An 18,105-nucleotide genomic window follows, 5' to 3' on the forward strand; every position below is an offset into this window, starting at 1 on the left:
TTATTGTCTTCTGTCTCTGAGACATTAAGGTATTATATTCTGGGCTAGGTGGGAGGAAGAAAGTGAAAGACAAAAAAAAAATGACATGGTGGGAGCTGCTGGGTAGTGGTGGGGTGGACCACAGGTGGCCATTGGCTTGTGGCTCTCTAGCCTACAGTGGTCTGTCAGGACGGCTGAAGTTGGTGTATGGAGCTAGGTAGGAGGGATAAAGAAATGGAAGAAAGGGAAAAAGAAAAAAATGGCACTGTTGTAGCAGGCCAGTGGTAGTGAGGTGGACCCAAGGTGGTGACAAGCATGTGTCTGTCTACCTAAGTGGCATGATGTTGCCCACTGGGTGGGGTAGAGGTGGCATAAGTTGTAGGTAGGAGGGAGAAAGAACAGGAAGGAAGGAAAAGAGAAAGAAAAAAATGGTGCAGTGGGAGCTGGCTGGTGGGAACTGGCCTGACCCAGAGTGGCGGTGGGGCGACATTGCTTGTTAAGTGGGGTGGAGGTGGTATAAGGGGCTAAGTCAGAGGGAGAAAGAAAAGAAAGATAGGTAAAGAGAAAAAAAACAGCATGGCGGGAGCTAGGCGGTAGGAAAAGAGCAGACCCGAGGTGTCTCTAGCCAAGCATTGTGGTGTGTTCTGTCAGGAAAGGGTGGAAGTGGAGTATGGGGCAAAAGGGTGAAGGGTGGGGAAGCATGTTTCTCTGGTTACTGGGCGCTCTGTCTTCTGTTCGGAGCTCCATGAAGTTACCTTCCTGTACTCCCTGTCCACAGTTGTTGTTGGCTGTGTTTTAAGATGGTGAAGCTGTGCTACATTAGCTGGCGGGGGACCTCCACTCCATATCTCTCCTCATTCTCTGTTCTCCATCAGTTTCTTCTTCCATTCAGTGCTTGATCTATTTCTTTCTCCCTTCATTTGACGCTTAGAGTTCCAGAATTCATGCTTGTATCTGTTTTACTTAGTTTTTTTGGTCTTTACTGCAGAGGGACAGCATGATGCATCTGTCTATAGCACCATGTTGGCTCAGTCCTTGGAACACTTCTTAATGCATTCTATAAGGTTAGCATTATGTTATTCCAAAGCCAGACACAGACACCATAAGAAAAGGAATTATTAAGCATTACTCCTTACTAATATAGATGAAAAAAATCCTCAAAAAAATACTAGCAAACGAAATCCAAGAGCATATGACCAAGTGGAATTTATTCCAGGAATAAAAGGGTGGTTCAGTGTTAGAAAATCAATCAATGTAGTTTGCCACATCAATATAACAAAGGAAAAGAACTACATGATCAGTTCAATCAGGACAGAGAAGGTTTTTGACAAAACCCAACACCCTTTCATGATAAAAACATTCAACAAATTCAGCTTTTTATAGTATACAATTCAGTGGCTTTTCATGTATTTACAAAGTTGTGCAACCTTCAATACTAATTCCAAAACAATTTCATCATCCCAAAAAGAAGCCCTGTACCCATTGTCAATCACTCCCCCACCCCCTGTCTACCTTTGATTTAATTTCTGTCTCTAGAAATTTGCCTATTCATGACATTTTATATAAATGGAATAATGCAACAGGTTGTTGTTGTTAGGTGCCAATGAAGCGATTTTTGACCCATAGCCACCCTATATGACAGAGAACCATAGGATTTTTTAGGCTGTAATATTTACAGGAGCAGGTCACTTAGTATAATGTTTTCAAGGTTCATCAATCCACGTTATAGCAGGTATCAATAAGTCATTCCTTCTTATGGCTGAATAATATTCTATAGTATTCATACACCATACTTTAACCATTCATCAGCTGATAGACATTTGGGTTATTTCCATCTTTTGACTGTTGTAAATAGTGCTGCTATGAATCTTCTTGTACAAGTATTCATTTGAATATACATTTTCAATTATTTTGGGTATATTCCTAGGTGTGCAATTGCAGACTCATATGGTAACTATGTTTAACTTTTTGAAGAATTGACCAAAAGTTTTCAAAGCAACGCCACCATTTTACATTCCCACAAGCAATGTGTGAGCTTCCAATTTCACCACATTCTTACCAATACTTGTTATAGTCTGACTTTTGGTTACTGTATAGCCATTTTAGTTGTGTGAACTGGTATCTCATTAATTTTTATTTCCCTAATGATTAATGACTTTGAGCATCTTTTCATGTGCTTATTGGCCATTTGTATATCATCTTTGAAAAAATGCCTATTCATACCTTTTGCCAAAATTTTGATTGGGTTATTTGTCCTTAAGGAGCCTTGGTGTGCAGTGGTTAAGCATATGACTGCTAACTAAAAGGTTGGTGGTTGGAACTCACCAGCCACTCCATGGTAGAAATATATGACAGTCTGCTTTGGTAAAGATTACAGCCTTAGAAACCCTATGGAGCAGTTCTACTCTGTCTTATAGGGTCACTATGTGTTGGAATCGACGCGACGGCAGTGGTTTTTTTTTTTTTTTAATTTGTCCTTTTATTATTGAGTTTTAAGAGTTAATTATAAATTCTGAATACTATTCCTTCATCAGATATATGATCTGAAAATATTTTCTCTCATTTTGTGAGCTGTCTTTTTACTTTGTTGATAGTGTCTTTGAAAGACAAAAGTTTTTTTTAAGTTTTTTCAAATTGTACTTTAGATGAAGGTTTATAGAACAAATAGTTTTTTATTAAAGTTAGTACACATATTGTTTTATGACAATGGTGAACAAACCCACAACATGTCAACACTGTCCCTTCTCAACTTTGGGTTTCCTATTACCAGCTTCCTTGTCCCTTCCTGCTTTCTAGTCCTTGTCCCTAGACTTTTGTGCCCCGTTAGTCTAGTTCTGTTTTATGGGGCTGTCTAATCTTTGTCTGAACAGTGAACCTTGGGACTGACTTCATTACTGAGCTAAAAGGGTGTCTGGGGGCCATACTCTTAGAGTTTCTCCAGTCTTTATCAAGTCAGTAAATCTGATCTTTTTTTGTGAGTTAGAAGTTTGTTCTACATTTTTCTCCAGCTGTGTCCAGGACCCTCTGTTGTGATCTCAGTCAGAACAGTCGGTGGTGGTAGCTGGTCACCATCTAGATGTACTGGACTCAGTCTGGTGGAGGCTGTGGTAGTTGTGGTCCATTAGTCCTTTGGACTAATCTTTTCCTTGTATCTTTTCTTCATTCTCCCTTGCTCCTGAAGGGGTTAGACCAGTGGAGTATCTTCAATGACTGCTCACAGGCTTTTAAGACCCAAGACACTACTCACCAAGGTAGAATGTAGAACATTTTCTTTATAAACTATGTTATGCCAATTGAGCTAGATGTTCCCGGAGACCATGGTTCCCACAGCACTCCGCGGAGCAATTTGGTCCCTCAGGAAGTTTGGATGTGTCTAATGAGCTTCCATAACCACGCCTCGTACAAGTTGTGCTGGCTTTCCCAGTATTGTGAAACACAAAAGTTTTAAATTTTGATGAAGTCAAATTTATTTTTACTTCATTTGCTTGGGTTAGGCATCATGTCTAAGAAATGATTACCTAATCCAAGACTATGAACATTTTCACCTATTTCCTTCCATAAGTTTTACAGTTTTAGCTCTTATATTTAGGACTTTGATCCATTTTGAGTTAATTTTTGTGAGGTAGGGAACTACCTTCCTTCTTTTGCTTATGGCTATTCAATTATTCAATTGCCACAATAAAATGCAAATTAAAACAAAAGAATAATTTCATTTTCCTCTATCGTATTGATGAAGCATAAAACAAAACGATACTACTAAATAGTATTAAAAATTTAGAAATATGGGAACTCTTATTTTATCAAAGTTACTAAACCATTTTTAGAAAGGAATTTATTGTGTTTATAAAAAATATTTTCAGACTCACAACTCATGGAATTTATTGTGTTTATAAAAATATTTTCAGACTCACAACTCAGTGATTTTATTTCTAGAATTCAGTCTTGAAGTAATTTATCTCCCAATTCTATAGCACAAAATTAAATGGGTATATAATTTGAAGTTCATGAATTCTAGAATATATAATTAAAAAACCCATTGCCGTCATGTCAACTCAGACTCATAGTGACTCTATAGGACAGAGTAGAACTGTCCCATAGGGACAGTTGGATTGATGGGAGCTTTATTTTGTCTATTTTCAAAAGTTAATTAACAGTTTTTATAAAGGAATTTGTTGTGTTTATCAAAATATGTTCAGACTCATGATCCAATTTTATTTTTAGTTAACATCTAAAATCTTTCTGAATTAGATATGCTGTGATCTCCCACCCTTCTCTCATACATATTTACATTTTTTGTTTATTTTTGTGAGCATTGCTTTTGCCTTCTCTGTTGGCATTCCAGATGAGTGGAGTAGATAACCGAGTAATTCATAGATACCATTATGTTTCTTGTGCCCAGATACTGAAGTTTTCAGCCAAAGTTTTTTATTCCTAGTTTTCCAAAGTTTTTTTTAACTTTTTACCTACATGATTGTTGAAAATTATCAAATACTTTTTTTGTACCTTTTGAAATGATCATATATATTTTTCTTTTATTCTGTTAATGTGGTGAATTGTGTTGAAGGATTGTAAAATGTTAAATCAACCTGTTCCTGAGTAATTATAACAGGATCATGATTTACTATCCTTTTTTATGTATTTCTGATTTACACTGTTGAGTCTTTTAAAGAAATTTATATCTTTGTTTATGAGTGATATTGCACCAACGTTTTGTGAAGACTATATAGTCTAGAAAAGCCCTGGTTGCACAGTGGTTAAGCACTCAGCTATTAACCAAAAGATCAGTGGTTTGAACCCACCAGCCGCTCGGTGCAGAAGGATGTGGCAGTCTGCTTCTGTAAAGATGACAGCCTTGGAAACCCTATGGGACAGTTCTTCTCTGTCCTATAGAGTCACTATGAGTCTGAGTTGACTTGACGGCAATGGGTTTTTTAATTATATATTCTAGAATTCATGAACTTCAAATTATATACCCATTTAATTTTGTACTATAGAAATGGGAGATAAATTACTTCAAGGTTGAATTCTAGAAATAAAATCACTAAGTTGTAAGTCTGAAAATACTTTTATAAACACAATAAATTCCTTTCTAAAAATGGTTTAGTAACTTTGATAAAATAAGAGTTCCCATATATCTAAATTTTTAGTACTATTTAGTATTATCCTTTTGTTTTATACTTCATCAATCTGATAGGGTAAAATGACATTATTCTTTTGTTTTAACTTATATTTTTATGATCTGTTAGATTGACTATTTTGCCTAGCTTTTTGCCACTTGTACACTTTTTTCTTTGAAAGGTATTTGACCCTCAGCACGTTAGAAGTGATGAAATAAGGCTGTCATTTGAGAGTTAAATTCTACAAGCATATAGAATTGATCAGGGAGCAAATGCCAACTCTCAGAATGATTCTCAGACCAGTGAGACTTGATTTTAACTTTATTAGAGGCATCAGCACTTCTAAAGAAAGACTCTATCAAGTCCTGAATGTATGTAAAACTAAGAGAAGTCACTAGGATAAATAATATTAGTTCCTGTCCCAACATTGTTCAGATGGGTAATTCCCTCTCAGGGTATCATAACCTGATGACCTTACACACGCCAGTCATGTCATCAATACTTTTAATTTTAACACAGATTACCAAAGCCACTTAGTAATAATTTGGCTTCTGTCCAATCACAATGCTCTAACTATTTATTTCATTTGACAATTATATTTTTCAATGAAGTTTGGAAAACTTATCTCCTAAGTTTCTTACAATTATCAACTTGGGATTTCTAAATTTGTGAATCTGTGGGCCAAAACTAGAATTGGGGCAAATTCACTAAGTTAGCATCCAGTTATGAGGTTTCCTGGTAGTTGGCCATCTAAGTGTCCTCTCCTTGCAATGCCATTTTGCAACGCTTACACACAGTAATAGCCAATGAAAACCTTATGCATCACAATAGACTCGCTTGCTTTGAACATGTCATCAGGAAGGATCAATCACTACAGGAGGACATTATGTTTGGTGAATAGAGAGCCAACAAGGGCATAGGAGGCCCTTACTGAGACGGATTGGCACAATAGCCGAAACAACAACTTCAAACATGCTGGCAATTTTGAGGATGATGTAGGCAACTTCTTGTTCTGTCACGTATATGGTTGCCATGAGTCAGAGTCAGCTTGACAGCAGCCATCTGTCTATCTATCTATGTATCTATCTACCTATCTATCTTCAGAGGAAACTATTTTTCATTCAAAACCTCTGTGATATATTTGTTTAGGAGTGCATATTCTTTAATATGCAGTCATTTCCATGAGACCAGGGATCTTCCTCATTCTCTTTTATGTGTCCAAAGTATCTGGCATAAATTAAGTAAGTAAAAAAGTTTGCTGAAATGCATCTTGTTGCTTTTAATTGAACAGAACTGAGCATTACCACCCTGAGATTATTCACTCAATATATGTGTTTTATAATTTCTCTAATACCCTTTACTTTCCTCTATTCCTAATTATTTATGAATATGAACATGTTTATTGCTATCCTGATTGATTTGAAATCTATTCCTGAACAGAAGACTATGACTTTGCCTTTAATGCCTCTCATTATCCAGTTCAATGATATTCAGACAGCCCATTTTTAATCAAAGTCTGTTTATTAAAGTAAGATCCAATTAAGTAATTTCACATCTGGATAACAAAATGTGAAAACAAAATCAGATTCCTACAAAGTGCAATAACTACATACAATTTGGAGACTTTGTGATGGACAGTCTAGTTTTCCATTGACTTCTTACCCCAGTCACTCCCAGACACCTTATTTGTATGAAACAACAGTATAACTTACCGAAAATTAATGTTTTGTTTATGATTTCTCCCTTGTGGCACTTACTGTATATGCTTTCATGTTAAGCTTTTGGTACTTTGACAAGTGTGGTAGGAGACAGAGTAATATTTACCTTAGAATAATCTATTCTAAGTAATAAAAACAAAAGACAATCTCATCTTCAGTTCAGAAACTACACATTTGAATTGAAAGCTAGCACAAACAGAATAAACTCCTTCTGGAATGAATTAAATAATCCAGTGATGACAGTAACAGGTTCTATGACCGAAAAAAGACAGAATCAATCATATGCTCACCCTTCTCTTATCCTTTCCATGATAAGATTGTTGCTGACATGCTTCTGAAGTTTCACTTAAAGTTTGAGAAAAAGAGATGTATTGGGAATATTTTCTAATTACTCATGTATGAGCTTTCTGTAACTACCTTAAAATTGACCCTCTCAAATGAAATTAACTAAGCAAAATCTTGCAGTGATTCTCAACTAACGGTAGGCTTATTATCAGTGCTATAAAGAGAATTTGTATGGAAGTGTTAGAAAATTTCTTCCAGAGGGTTGCAAAAGTACTGTAGTAATTTTAACTACAGATGGTTATATTTTTAGTGTGCTATTATTTGTTTCAGAGGTCCCTGGGTGTCACAAACAGTTGATATTTGTCTACAAACCTAAAGATTGGTGGTTCAAACCCATTCAGCTTCACTGCCTCCATAAAGATTACAGCTAAGAAAATCCTATTGAGCAGTTCTACTCTGTAACATGTGGGGTCGCCATGAGTCAGAATCCACGGCAACAGGCTTTTTATTTGATTCAAAGCCAGAGCAGCAAAACTCAGTCTCATAATTGCTTCTATAGTATTTTATGTCTTTAAGATTTAGCACAAATGATAAATATAATAAAGTCTGATTTATAAATATCAATGTCTTATTTGTGTGTGTGGAATTTTTTCAGCCATTTATAGCACCCAAATTTTAGCTAGTAAAATTATAGTCTATAAGTGATAAAGGCAGAGGAACATGTTTTAGAGCATTTATGCAACCTATCGTGCCAAAGCAGAGTGTTCTTAACTCAAATTATGCTAAGTTATTCTCTGTGCTACCCTGATCAAATCAGAAGAGTTAAGAAATCATCTTTAATGCTTAAAAATGCTGCAAGAGATTTAAAAAAATCCTATATAAGGTTAAAAAAAAAAGATTGCTTAGGAGTTTTAATATATGGAATTGATATACTTTAGAGAAGATAACATGAGCCACAGAATACAGGGACTATCATCATAATATGAGATTCTGCACTGAATTTACTAACTTTTACATCACCAGTTTCCACACCTCAAGTAGTGAAAGAATATTATTATGATATAAACACAAGGATAATTATTATACATGGTTACTACAATGACCAAGAAGTAAGGATCTGTGTTACTTTCTCACAGTTATCAAAAGACTTGCTTGGAACTCACCTGTTGGTTCCTTAACTTCCTCATGGCTTCCTTCACATCTTTATTTCTCAGTGTGTAAATGATGGGGTTAAGGAGAGGAGTAAAGACAGTAAAAAACACAAAGATAAATTTATCAATTGGGAAGCTTACAAAGGGCCAAATATAGATGACGATTAATGGGTTAAAGAACAGAACCACAACAGTGATGTGGGTGGACAAGTTTGACAGAGCTTTGGATGTCTCACCAGAAGCTTGGCCATGGACAGTAGCAAGGATGATAGTGTAAGAAATGAGCATAAGGAGGAAACAGGTAAGTGAGAGCAGGCTGCTGTTGGTGAGCACCAGGATCTCCAAAACATAGGTGTCTAAGCACACAAGCTTGATCACGAAAGGGAGGTCACAAAAGAAATTGTCTACCTTGTTGGGTCCACAGAAGGGCAGATCGACTGTGAATGACTGGTGGCTGGCTGAGTGTAGGATGCCAATGGCCCAGTTGACTCCCACCAGAACAATGCACTCTGCTACTCATGATGGTCATGTAATGCAGAGGTTTGCATATTGCAGTGTATCGATCATAGGCCACGGCAACAAGAAGCACCATCTCACTACCCCCAAAGACATGTAAGAAAAAGATTTGTGACAGGCATCCCTGGAAGGTTATGGTCTTGTGCTCAATTGAGGAAGTCTGCAATCATCTTGGGAGTAGCAAATGTAGCCTGACAAACATCACTGAAGGAGAGATTGCTAAGGAGAAAGTACATTGGGGAATGCAAATGAGAGTCTGTGATTAGTGTGAGGATGATAAGGATGTTTCCCAGAACAGCAGCTCCATAAAACACAGAGAACATAAAGAAAAGGAAGAGTTGGAGTTCTGTAGCGCAAGACAAGCCCAACAAAATAAATTCAGTAACCACTGACTTATTGTTCCAACCATCAATTGAATCTGGTCTGCTGAAGTTATCTAGAGGGAGAAAAAAAAATTGAATGGATAAAGATAAGTCTTTCATCTTTCATGTAAATGAGATAAATAGTTTAATTCTAATAACTATAAAAATATGATGAGGGTATAAGACAGTGATTATTCACATTATTGTTAAGAAATAGATACTTTCCTCTGTGATTACATAAATAATTATATGAATTATTATTTACTTTTGGCATATAAGATAGACGATAGATTAGATGGATGGATGGATGGAAATAAAGAAGGAAGGAAGGAAAGATGGAAGATAGTAAGTGTATCCAACCAACAATAAGTCAGTAAAGATGCAGAGAAGTTGGGAGAAAGCAGTATTTTCACTGTATTCTAAAATATTAATGCAGAAGAAGTGTACAAGATCTCCAAAGTACTTTGAAAAACACAATCTGTACGTACACATTCAGATATAGTGCAAAATGATTCTGTGCCCTTTAAAAAATCTTGGAGGGAGAGGAAATTTAGATCAGTGTAAAGAGATGGAAATCAGCCCAATTACGCTGATAAATTACATCAAAGGAGTGAGATGTGGCCATGTATGTGAGATATCTGCGATAATAAGAATAGAGAGATTTATTTGTAACAAATTAAACTAGAATGAGTCAGGGATTGCATATGCTTTCTTATAGTAAAACAATTTAAATTTTACAGCACTGGGTTAAATGGCTAAGGAGTAAAAAAAAAAGTATCTAAAGATTTCTTTGGTATCACAGATGTACTTTCTACCTTTCTCAATATGATTTCCCTTTTATAGTAATTGAATTTAATACTATTTGCACTAACCAGCTACTTACTTTTTAAAGAGGAGGCTACATGCAATTTTAATTAGCATCAGACATTTCTAATTAAATTTATATTTGAACTACTTATCTTGCTGGTCCTTTTTACAACCTCTTCATTCTCTAGTATGGTTAATATTACAATAAAAAAAAAGTCTTTTCCAAAGTCTATTGATCACCATCTCTGATGTAATTAATTCATTCAACAAATAAATATGAAGTATCTGCTATGCACCAAACACTATTATAGATTCTACAGACAAAGCAACTAACATAAATGTAAAAAATCCCCCACCCTCATGTAGCTTACGTCATAAAGGGATAGTGAGCTGGTAGATTAAGAAATAAATAAAATCTATATTATATCAGTTAATGATACATGCTATGGAGAAAATGTTGTTCTGTAATTCATAAGGTTTTCAATAGGCAATTTTTTCAGAAGTAGACTGCCAGGTCCTTCTTCCTAGTCTGTCTTAGTCTGAAAGCTCAGCTGAAACCTGTCCACCAAGGGTTGACGCTGCTGGTATGTGAAATACCAGTGGCAAAGCTTCCAGTATCACAGCAACTAGCAAGCCAACACAGTACAACAAACTGACAGACACATACAATCTGTATACTGAGCAAATAATCTGAGAAGCTGGGCTATATGAAGAAGAATGAAGCACCAGGATTGGAGGAAGACTCATTAATGACCTTTGATATGCAGATGACACAACTTTGCTTGCTGAAAGTGAAGAGGACTTGAAGTACTTACAGATGAAGATCAAAGCCCACAGCCTTCAGTATAGATTACACCTCAACACAAAGAAAACAAAAATCCTCACAACTGGACCAATAAGCAACATTATGATAAATGGAGAAAAGATTGAAACCGTCAAGGATTTCATTTTACTTGAATCCACAATCAACACCCATGGAAGCAGCAGTCAAGAAATCAAAGGATGCACTACTTTGGGCAAATTTGCTGCAAATGATCTCTTTAAAGTGTTAAAAAGCAAAGAAGTCACTTTAAGGACTAAGGCACACCTGACTCAAGCCATGGTGTTTTCAATTGCCTCAGATGCAAGTGACAACCAGACTATGAATAAGAAAGACCAAAGAAAAATTGATGCCTTTAAATTATGGTGTTGGCAAAGAATATTGAACATAATATGGACTACTAGAAGAACGAACAAATCGTCTTGGAAGAAGTACGACCAGAATGCTCATCAGAAGCAAGGATGGCGAGACTTCGTCTCATATACTTTGGATATGTTATTTGGAGGAACCAGTCCCTGGAGAAGGTAAAATAGAGAGTCAGTGAAAAAGAGGAAGACTCTCAACGAGATGGATTGACAATAGTGGCTGCAACAATAGGCTCAAACATAGCAAAGATTGTGAGGATGATGCAGGACCGGGCAGTGTTTCGTTCTGTTGTACATAGGGTCGCTATAACAGCACCTAACAACAGCAACATGGAGAAAATAAAGTAGAGCAAAAGAATACAGATTATGACTGGGTGGTCAGAGAAAGTCTCTCTAAGCGGGGTACGTTTCAACAAAGATAGGAGAATGAGGAGCAAACCATGAGGAAATCCATTCCAGATAAAGGGGGTAGCTAGCAAGTGTAATACTTGATTCATGTGAAATGAGTGCTCTTTTTTGAAACATCAGTATATTTTTGACAGGTTTATTAGAGATAAAATAAATGGAGATCTAGCCTTTAACCTTATTATGCACTTGACAGATATATAATTGGCTTTTCTGAACAAATTCTGCCTCATGAGTTTAAATATGTTTACAACTTTAGGAAGCTATAAATTCAGTCTTAAGAATGAAGACACACAAACAACTTGCTTTTGTATTTTCTACAATAAAATATGCGTATAAAATTGCTTTGCAAATTCTGTGTTTCCATGTAAATACATAGGGTAATTTTTATCATTCAAAATAAAGTCAGAAAGACCTAAGATTTCCAGGAAGGGCCCTTTGAAATGAAGGTCATGGCGAAATCTCACAAGCCTGGAGGCGCTCCCTGTGTGTCTGTAGTGACACTCAATGACAGTGTGTTCGGATATAATATTTATTCATGGCATGACTTTCAAATATTGAGGCCATGGTCATTGCTTTTTATGGTAACACCTCATAGAATCTTACGCCTTTTAAAATGTCTTCCTGAACTGTAGCTCTGTATATGCAAAGTCTGACAAGAGTTTGAATAGTGATAAATGTGTTAAACCAAAAGTTTTCTTATCTAAAACCATTTTACTTTGTATCCAATTTTAATTGAATTGACTTAGTTTAGTTTTACAAGTATAAGCAGAACTTCTCTAAAAACCTAAAAGCATTTTTTTTCCATATTAAGAGCCAATCATAATCCTTATTCACAACTGTGTGATTAGCCAGTCTTCAGGGAAAGGAAAAGACTGAAAATTTTCATAGGAAGTCATTTTATAAATAGCATAAAATTTGAGATCTGAAGTTCTAGGTTTAATTTCTGGCTTCATTACTTATTTTGTGATACTGTTTGTTCATTCATTCATTCATTCAACTTATTGACAACCTTCTATGATTATATGCCAAGAACTCTGTAGGCGTGGGAATATAACAGTGACCAAAATATATAAGATTCATTTCCTCATGCAATTGACCACAACTCCCTTATTTGTGATGACATCCATTTGAAAGAGCTATGAAAACTATAAAGTGACATATAAATATTAGTTGTGTTAGCATGCTATTATAATTGAAAATCACATAAAGTTTTAGCACCGTACAGGTAAAGTTAATCAGAGTGAAAAAACTGCTTCTGAGCAGTTTCACAAGCTATGAGACTTTTAAAAAAAGCAAAAAATAAGATTAATGAAACAATATTAGAATGAAATCATTTTTTTATAATAAACGTACAACTTGTTGAAATAATAAGATGAAAATCTGAAAAAAGAAGAGACTGAAGAGAAGCCAGGTAGGGTTCCTAAGAGTGCTCTCTGAATTCACCTGTAGTCACATCTAATCTTCAGAGTTCTTTAACTCTAACCTGTAAAAGAAAGAGTGGGATAAAGCAGAGCTACAATTTTACTCCCAATACTTACCGTTGTGAAAGAAAGGGAAGCTTTCTTTTATGTTTTATTACAAAATCTATTTTAGATTTCAAATACAGAGTTAAATAGCTCCCTGACTTGGACATGAGCACAATCTAAGGATAATCTTTCCTTGGTCACTGACTTTGGAAAGGTACTACAGGCTTCTGTCTAAGCTAGACATAAAGTGAGTGTGACAGTAGCCTTCCATTTAAAGAAGAAATGTGAAATCTATATGTGGTACTTTGTAGACTTAGAAATTGATTAAATTGATTTGGTTTAGTCAAGAAGTTCAACTAAAAACGTTCTAGTCAAGCATAAAGAGAGAAGGAAAATTCACAAATTCGCAAATTATAGCAGCTTCTCCTTTGGGTCAGACTCTAGGTTTCTCAGCTCAGATTAACAAACAAAATGATTTGGTGTTAATGATGGGGATATGAGACAAAAGAGTCAATCAAAGATGTCAAAGAGAAGGAAAACAGTTTGCCAGTGAAGGAAAACTGTATACAAGGAAATTGGCTTCTTGCCTCTGTGTAGTTAATTAAGCAAATTGAATAAAGGATTTTGTATACAAAGGACTTGCTTTAGTTGCCTTACATTGCTATGTGACTAATCGTGGCATAAATAAATATGCAATTCTGATGCAAGAGAGTGCAAAATACTAGAACTTAGAAAAGTCCCTCAACATTAGCGTCTGGGGTCTTAAAAGCTTGTGAGCAGCCATCTAAGATACTCCACTGGTCTCACCCCATCGGGAGAAAGGGAGAATGAGGAAAACAAGATACAAGGGAACGATTAGTCCAAAGGACTAATGGACCACAACTACTACAGCCTCCACCAGACTGAGTCCAACACAACTAGATGGTGCCCAGCTACCACCACTGACTGCTCTGACAGGGATCACAATAGAGGGTCCTGGACAGAGCTGGAGAAAAATGTAGAACAACAATCTAACTCACAAAAAAAGACCAGACTTACTGGCCTGACACAGACTGGAGAAACCCTGAGAGTATGGCCCATGGACACCCTTTTAGCTTAGTAATGAAGTCATTCCTGAGGTTCCCATTCATCTAAAGATTAGACAGGCCCATAAAACAAAAAGAGACTAAAGGGGTACACCAGCCCAGAGGCAAGGACTAGAAGGCAGGAGAGGACAGAAAATCTACTAACAGGGAACCCAAGGTCGAGAAGGGAGAGTATTGACATGTGGTGGGGTTGGTAACCAATGTCACAAAACAATATGTATACTAATTATTTAATGAGAAGCTAGTTTGTTCTGTAAATCTTCATCTGAAGTACAATAATAATAAAAAAATCAAAAAGAAAAATCCCTGAGTGAGAAAAAAAATCAAAATATCAAATTATAGCACTCTCTATTTGTAAAATTCTGGGAAGAAAACGACTCTGCCACTCATAATTATAATAGCCTTAGTCTATTTTCAAGTCAACTTGTGTGAAGCATTGTGCTAAACACTTCATGCATTATCTCATTGATTCTTACAACAAAGCTATGATGGACATACTATCACAATCCTAACATTACAGTAGAAGAAGCATAGCTTAATGGTAAAGTCAGTGTCACAAGGGCACACTGCTAGTTAACGAGGGTTTGCATAATCCAAGAACATATTCTTAACCATATATTTTTCCTAATTAAGAAGGACTTGATCACTGGGAACCTATATCCAAGGAAGTCCACCTGGTCATTAAAAAGACAATTTTATGTCCCATTCTATACTTTAACATCTCTGTTCTCTCTGTACTAAATATCAACGTGCTCACATTTACCTGGATCCCCAATCAGTCATCAGTGTTGGCAGTGACAATAATCAGACAGGGTTTGACATTTTGTTTCAGATTTTAGAACTACACATGCAAACTTCAAGTTCTCCTTCTTAAGAATTCAGGTCATCTCAACTCTAGTAATAAATTTAGCTCAGAATACCTTTAACTCTCTGAATGGTAGTATCTATGCTTAATCTTTTGCTTGATGGGATTAAATTCCACATACCAGTTCTGGTAGAAATCCCAAGGGAGTAGCAACAGCTTGAGGAAGACAAGCCTCCAAAACCCACGGGTTTTGAAAACAGTGAACCATAAGGGCCTACAAAACAAATATTTAAATATCATACCACACACCCAAAAACCTCAGATAGCCAATCTCATTACAATAACCAACTAAAGAATTTCCTTTGTGAAGTCTTCTTGCTGTGGGAGTTATTAACATAATTTTTGTTGCCTTTCCCAAGGCCATGATGATCATAATTTTTAAATTATTGGCCTGTATTTGTAAGTGAGGGCATTTATCACAAGGGAAGAAGTAGTTACCCAGAAGCTTACAATAGCTACCTTTAATCTTACTTAATAATCTGTCTCCTTCCATGTTCCTCTTTTCCCTTACCAAAGGTGACCATTCCAGTAAGCACTAGCCTGCATGTTCAGAATCTGAAGAAAATCAGATCAGAAGAAATGTAAATTTGTCAGAGGCCTAAGAAATGTAGGAATATTTTTCTTTAAACTTTTGCTTCTTCCTTTTCATGGCAATATTTATGATAAAGTGTTTCAAACACCATACTACGTAATATTCTATTAAACAAATTCAATATTTTAATTGTGTCTGCTCAGTACTTGACCATACAACAAAATCAGAAAGAAAGCTTAGTTGGGCATATGTGGGTGGAGTTGCTCAAGTATACACACAGCTTGCTTTTGGCTGTTGTGGAAAGAAATCTCATGAGAGATGTAGAAGAACGAAGAAGGTCTACAGAGAGGAGCAGATGACAACAAGAAAATGTTTAATGTTGAGACAAAGAGTGAGCACAAAGAAAATGTGGTGAACCTAATCTAGGAGCCTAGGTTTCTCTGAGCTCCAAATTGATAAACCAAGTTCCTTCTTGACATTTTCTGTTTCATGTTTCACAGACATTTCAATTCTGTTTCCAAACTTATTCCTTCCTTAGTGTGCTCCATTCTAGGTAATGACATTTCCGTAGACCCAGTGGTTTCAGGCAAAAACTTGATTCCTTCTTTTCCTTCACTCCATACTTCCAGTCCATTAACAAGGCCTGCTCTGCCTTCCTCCAAAATAGTCCCAATATATCAACTTGTTTCCATTTCTATTGCAACCAGCCCTGTCCAAATCTTCATTACCTTTCTCCTTAAGGGTTTCAAAGTCCTTCTAATGATCTCCCATTTTCTACCATTGACTTCTTCCAATCCATTCTTCCAAGAGTAATCTTTTAAAAATTAAATCAGAACAAGCCACTTAACTTTAAAATGATAAACATCTTCTCATTGCTGTTGGAATAAAACTCAATCTCCTTACTGATTCTTTTCCATTTTAGATTTTATGTATTACCCTTCAACCTCATCTCTGATCACTCTTTTCTCTCACTAAACCCTGCTTCATTTTCTGGTATGCACCATACCTTTCCACTTCAGGAAATTTCACATTCTCTTTCCTCTACCTGAATATTTTTCCCTCTGGTTCTTCATCTGCTGTATTCTTTTCATCTTTCAGATATTAACTGAAAGATTATTACACAAAGGATCTCCTGATTTCTATTTTTTATCTCAATACATTATTTGTTCCCTTCAAAACACATCACAACTTTCATCTGTTTGTATTTGTTTACTTGTTTTAGTTTGTCATATGTCACATCATGATATACGTTGAAAGTTACTTATAGATATTTTTAATCAGCTTTCTCATAATCTTATCTTTCTCCTGAAATGGCTCACCTATTTCTCTGCAATGCAGATAGAGTGGGGTTAATAACTACAATTCAGTTAGTACTTGCTGAATAGAAACAGGATTAAAGGTTTGTTTTTCCCTCACCCATAGGGTGTAGCCCTCCAGATTCTTTAAATGACAATCTAATATGTTCACTTGATCTCTTACCCTGGCAGGTCTTGATATCAAATTCTAGTTTATGCAGCCTTGTGAGTCTTCTGCAGTTACAAGGGATCATATAAAGTCTACTAGTTTATCTATCACCTTTTACTTGTAAGCTGCCTTTGCCTTTATATCTTAAGTGCATTTCTAGCTAACAGCATGTAGTTGTCTTGCTTTTTTAGCCTATCAATTCCTATCTTTTAATTAGTTTACTATTTCTATTTATTGTGATGTTGTTGCTGTTGTGATTGTGTGCTGTAGAGTTGATTCTGACTCATAGCAACCCTATAGGACAGAGTAGAACCACCCCATAGGTTTTCCTAGGCTGTAATCTTTACTGGAGCAGACTACTACACCTTTCTCCCATGGAGCGGCTGGTGAGTTCTAAACACCAACATTTTTGTTAGCAGCCAAGCACTTAATAACTGTGCCAGCATGGCTCCATTTAATGCGGTGATACTCAGTGTATTTGTGTTTAAATTTAACATTTAGATCTTTGTGTACTATTTGTTTCATCTGTTTGCTGTTCCTTCTTTTGGACTGACTGATTCTTTTCTTAATGATTCTATTTTGTCTCCACTGTTAGCTTATTAGTTATCTCTCTTTGTTTTATGTTTGTTTGCTTAGTACTTGCTCTGGGGTTGCCAAATTCATGTTTACTTAATTACACTCTAAGTCTAAATAATATTAAGATTATATTGTTTTATGTATGTACACATATATACATAGATAATACACACATATGTGCATATGTGTGTATTTATATATGTATATACATATATATATCTTATAAAGGTATACTTCACTTCCCCCTCCTGTTTCTTGTGCATTTGTTTTGATACATTTACTTCTGTAAGTGTTATGAACCTCACAATGTGAAACGCTTCGAGAAGAAGTTTGAAAAAATGAACTGGGGAAAAATATCAAGTGGTTTAATATATGTATAATTGGAATCACAGAAAGAAGGGGGAAGAAAAATACTTCAAGAAATAATGGCCATGAGGACTCCGGCAAGATGGCGGTCTAGGCAGAAGCACCACGCCGTCCCTCCACAATAAAGATCCGAAAAACTAAGCCAAACAGAGAATCAACAATCCTGAAACCCTAGAACATCAAATGAAGAGATAAAGAACTCAGCCGAACACCAAACGGAGTA

At 35.9% G+C, this 18,105-nt stretch overlaps 1 pseudogene; it reads right to left on the reverse strand.

Moving 5' to 3' along the window:
* Window positions 1–8,238: 8,238 nt before the first annotated feature.
* LOC101357777 (olfactory receptor 4K1-like) overlaps window positions 8,239–18,105 on the reverse strand; it is a 19,115-nt pseudogene continuing 9,248 nt past the window's right edge.

The sequence above is a fragment of the Trichechus manatus genome, unplaced genomic scaffold (genome assembly GCF_000243295.1).
Source record: "Trichechus manatus latirostris isolate Lorelei unplaced genomic scaffold, TriManLat1.0 scaffold00353, whole genome shotgun sequence".
In the NCBI taxonomy this organism is placed as follows: domain Eukaryota; kingdom Metazoa; phylum Chordata; class Mammalia; order Sirenia; family Trichechidae; genus Trichechus; species Trichechus manatus.